Source organism: Setaria italica, chromosome III, assembly GCF_000263155.2.
Source record: "Setaria italica strain Yugu1 chromosome III, Setaria_italica_v2.0, whole genome shotgun sequence".
Classification (NCBI taxonomy): Eukaryota; Viridiplantae; Streptophyta; class Magnoliopsida; order Poales; family Poaceae; genus Setaria; species Setaria italica.
Window position 1 is genome coordinate 38,964,240 of NC_028452.1, and position 5,390 is coordinate 38,969,629.

The 5,390-nt window shown below is 45.6% G+C and overlaps 1 pseudogene; it reads left to right on the top strand.

Moving 5' to 3' along the window:
• The first annotated feature begins 3,132 nt into the window (after positions 1-3,132).
• The window catches only part of LOC101754461, a 2,623-nt pseudogene continuing 365 nt past the window's right edge, over positions 3,133-5,390 (top strand).

Sequence of the window (5,390 nt, forward strand, 5' to 3'; positions counted from 1 at the left end):
GATGCATAGAAAAAGCTTGGAGGATCTAGGGAATTGCATATTTTCATTTTTCCAAGTTGAAGCCCCTATTTGCAAGGCCTTGAAAAGAAACACTATTTATGTAGAGCAAAATGCTGCGAAGAAGGTGGCTAAGGCCGCTGTTGCTGGTAAAAATGCCCCTTCATCAGCTCAAGATAAGCCTGGGATGATGTTACGCCTTAAATACACGAAGAGGGGATGTCACCCTAGTTCCAAACCTGCTCGCGCACTAAAAAAGCTTGTACTGATGAACCTGTGCCTGAGGTTGATGGTGAGGGCGATGACTTTGGGCGTTCAAGCCCTCCTTGTCCTGGTGACGCCGCTATCTACACCGAACCCCTCCGTCAAGTTCCACCACCAAATGAAATAGCTGGCGCCGGTACCACGTCCCCTACGGCATCTCTTCTTGTTACTTTGAGCCCCTTTCAGCCGGAGAGTGATGAAGAGGAGGAAGAGGTGAATGTTGATTTGTTTATGGTCGAACAAGCCCCCTCTAAATCTATTGATCTTAGCCCTCGTGACTCGGGGAAAGAAAATGCTACTTCTACAGAGTCGTCCACTTCTTCACCTTCTTCTAGGGCTCGTCATTCTACTATTCCTTTGACAGCTGCCTCCATTAGCAACAATTCTGATGATGAGGATGAACCTGATAGCAGCGGTTACCTTGTCACCCCAGAAGACCCGAAGGAAGCTGCCCTATGCATCGGTGATCTGAAAGGCGCTACTCTCAGTGGCGTTAAAATGATTGATTTCTTGTCCCTTCGGAGCGGGGGTCATGAAAGGCAGTTTCTCTCTGATGCCAACGATAGCTTTTGTTTTCCACATGAAGAAGAGAGATTTTCTAAGCTTGATTGGGAGACGATGGTTGAAACTTGCAGGGACTTAGCTCTTAAGAGCTTTGTTGCTACCCATTGCATTTCTCACAAGCTTCACAAGGAAAAGAAGAGGCTACTTCATCTGCTGAGGTTGCTACTCTCCAAGCTCATGTTGCTAAATTGGAGTCTCAGTTGTCTTCGGAGAAAGCTCGCAGTGAACAGCTTACTGCTATGAAAAATAAAGGTGATGAAGAAACTGTCAAGGCTCCAGACAGAATGAAAACCCTCTAGCAGGAGCTGAAACGTGCTTTTTCATCTTGTGATGCCATGAAGAAGAACATTGAGGCACTATCAAAAGATCTTTTAGATAAGGTTGATGACCTGGAGAAAGTTAAAAAGGATCTTTATCGCTATCGTGCTTGTCACATTAAGGGCGCAGAGGGTCTCCGTGATGACATTGCCCGAGCCCTCGAATTTTCAATCTGTCTCCTCCTTCGTTTGATGTTGGGCCTTGCTCCGTATTGCAATTCTATGACTGGGTCAGTATCTGCATTGACTTGCTATGCAAAAGCAGGACAATGTATGGTAAGCTTAGTGCCGCTGTCGGCATCCAAGCCCTCACGCACTCTATGTGCTCCTTGTTCCCTTTGGATGCTTCTTTGTTAGAGAAATCATTGAGCAAGAATGTTGTTCGCATTCTTAGCAAAGCTTCTCATGTGTGGCCCTCGGACGCGGAGCTTTCTACTGAGCATATGCCTATTCTTCAAAAAAAACATTGCAAAAAACTTCATGATGAGCTTCTTTAAGATAAGGGGTGGTCAGCTAACCCGTGATGAGGCAAAGCGTCTTCTAATCAGGTTTGTTTCATTTTCTTCTTTTCCAGCGTTTTTGGCGGTCCTTCGTGCTCTTATGTTTTTGTTTTGTGTAGCTGAGATCCTCAAGGAAGATGTTTCCGCCCGGCTTGCTGCAAAACGTGCTGAACGTGTTGGAACCTTCTTCATCCGAAGGTCCTGAAGATAATTGGATATGTCCACCGCATGAACCTCAAGGATGCATGGCACTACCTAAACGATCCGTTGTCTGCTAAGGCTGACACCACAACACCTTCATCATTCCTTGTGCCGGACGCCCCAAAAGGCCATGAAGCCCCTTCGTCTGGTGTTGTGACCACCAATGTTGCTTCGTCGACTCCATCTGCTGCACCGGCCAATCCCCTTGAGGATGATCCAAAACCGACCGACATTGATTCTTCGTCTACTCCTGCTACGAATGTCCCAAGTGGTGCCACTGCTACTGCTGAGCCCCATCCGAAGGTGTGATGCCTCTTTTTTTTGTTGAGAGAGCATCATGAACAAACATTTTGTATTAGTGCTGTAAGTAACTTGTGCTGCTTCCTATGCAGGTCCCTTCATCGGATCCTGCGCAGGTTACCGAAGGTGTGATTCCTGTTATGCTACATTTCAACGACTACTTCATGTCCCTTGGAATTTGGGAAAAGTTTCAGGCTCATCGCCCTGGCATCTCTTTCGATGACTTTTGGTCTTACAAAATTCAGAAATACGAAGAGCATAATTCCGAATCGAAATCTTTTTTCTTCCAATTTTCTAGCGATCCGGTTAAGTAGTCCAACACCCTTCGATTTCACACTGTGAAATGCACTATGAGGCGCATAGAAAGGATTGCGTCGGATACTTTTGGCGCTGCCGAAGCAGCGAAGCCCGAACCAGAGGATGAGGGGGCAATAGGCCCCCTCGAGTATATTTATCGGAAGCCTTCATCTGCAGATGATGTAGATAATAATATTGTTGCTATTCAGGTGGAAGTTATCTATAATTGTAGTGTTGACAGTAGCAGTAATAATGGATTATCTCTCCTACTATATTGTAATACCCATTTTCTTTTTACTTTTGTTTGCGGGTCATTTTCGTTTCCTTTGCTCGATTCAAATTCAGGAACAGCTTGTGTGCCAGCAGAAAAGCTGCACCAACATCAACAGTAATCAATGAAGTTAAACAGAACTCATGTTCCTTGTATACATGGACATGTATATAGTTGGGAAAACATTTTGTAACCACCTACAGGATACTCTGCTATAGCATCATTAGTGTCACACCCGCAACAGGAATATTGCTGTTGCAGCAGCAATGTTCAATTGTTCATATAGCAGAATTTCTTTAGGAGTTCGGAGAAGTCATAAAACGACTGCGCTCAAAGGACTGCAACATTTTGTCCCCACTTTATTTTTGAGGGAATATGTAGTATTGCATATCTCTCCGTAGTTTCAATTTAAGGACTCCTTTGGGAACCTCGAACCCCGAGGGGATCCCGTCGTTTTCCCGAGGATAGAAGCCCCCGCGGAGATCTGGACACGGGCCAAGTTACCCCGTCATTTGGGAGAACACGAGACGGGGACATCTGACCCGATCCGCGAGTTTTCCGCGTGGCGAGGCCTCCCCACCTCGAGGGTCCGGACGGCGCTTCCCCGAGCGTCGTCGCGACCGAAGCGATGCGAGGGAGCTAGCACCACTCGCCGCGACGCCGCCGCTCCGCCTCCGTCCAGGCGCTGTTGCCCCGCCTCCGTCTAGGCGCCACCGCTCCTCCGCCTTCCCGTCCGGGCAGCGGCACCACGCCGTCCTCCCTCGTCCAGCCGCCGCCTGTCAGGCAAGCAGATCGCCACTCCACCATCCCGTAAAGGCGCCGCCCGTCCGCCTCCCCATCTTGATCTGCTTCAGCGCCTCCACCTCGGCCGCCTCCTCTGCAGCCACCACGGCGCCTCCACCTCGTCTTCACCACCACTCCAGCAGTTGCAGCTCGCAAAGGTCATCTTCCCCATCTCTCCTCCCAGAGTTTATCTCGCATGGTCTTTGCAATTGATCTTAAATCTTTGCTGTTTACAGAGCGTAGGAGTTTGATGAGGAAGGTAAATTGGTGGAGGGAGATCTTTGCTATTTGATCGTCAATGAAAGATTGCTGCAGCTAAGAGAATGACAACTTCAGGTTCGAATCTTCTTGTTTTTATGTGACCAAAAGTGTGGAACAATAGATCTGGCAGGTCATGTGGTGATTTCGTGCAAAGTTTGGTAGACTCAATTAGCATTATCAGTTCCGGTAGTGTAATGTGCAGATATCATCAGGTTGCTTGTGTTTTTCTGCGATTTGTGGTCATCCTCATAACAAACCTGTACCTTTGTAAAGAATGCTAGTCACTAAACCGTGTTTTCATGTTATTTGTGAGCTTGCTAGCCTTGTGAGAATTCCTTGTGATACATGGCAAGTGATTGATTAGTATGATGTGTAAATTCACAAATTAAACCTAGTAACAGCTAACATGATGTATTGGCATTTTCTATCTCGTAGATAAGTTGCAAATTCGACATTTTACTTTGCTTTTTGTAAATTAGTGTAAATTTTCTGAAAGCACTAGAGAGTGATCTCTACAATATAGACTAGGATCCTACCCCTATCAGATGTGTTGTTCTACAAAGATTCTCTTTTCTTTGCCACAAAAACATGTTCGTAATTTTTTTTGCATCACAGGCTACTTTGCCATGGTTATTGCCATGGTGTCTGACCAGATCAGGATTTGAGGTAAATCTGCAAATTCAGAAGATATTTCCATGTTACAAGTAATTTTCATTTTACCCATTTGACACCTCAGTATGTTTCTGTTTTGGGATTTGGCATCTTTACTGTTGTCTTGAAGAATCCTTTTCCAGTCGAATTGATCAGTAAGAAGATAGTTTCTTTCCCCTGCTTTGTGTTTTACTGATAATTCACTGATTGGGGTGTGATGATTGCATTCAGTAACTAGGGATTTATTTAAAGGGAAAAATGGAGAACGTGTAATTAACCCATGGATCTCATCAGTATTTCTTATGGTGAGGCTTGAATTAGGGAAAGTGTAATTAACTAATGAACACTTGGGTTCTTGTTCATCTCGTCGTTACTCGCTTGTAAGGAGCTATTTTGACCCAAACTTCAGATGATGCATGTGACTGAAAAATGCTAAATTAAGTCCCCCTTTTTTCTTTAATTTCTTTCTCTCTTCAGAACATACCATTTTCTCTAATAAGCATTCGTGTCGATTTTGCAGAGCAAGGAAGTGAAGAACAAGGAAACAAGGACATGGATGCTTTAAGTGCAGTTATGGACAAGGTGAAGAGCCACCCGGAAGTGGTGGAGAAGGTCAAGATGAGGTTAAGAGCCTTGCTGATGCTCTTCATCTGCAGAGGTATCGTAAGGCATCTGATCTTCCATTGTTTCTGGGATTGTCTCTGGAAATTTACCTGACTACATGGTGCATTTGTTTCATCGACAGCCTGATTGTTGAACATTTGCAATCATCCTTTCCTTGAACAGGATCCAAAGATAAAGAACCTGAGGCTGAAGAGAAAGTAGAGGAAGGCGAAGCTGCCCAGAACGCTGACGTCGCCGCCTCTTCTGACAAGACTGAAGAATCGAATGTGGAGCAAGCTGTAGAAGAAATTCAGGCTGTCGTCGCAGTGGTGCAGCAGGAGCAGACAACCCCCACAACTGAAACTCCAACTAAGACTGCTG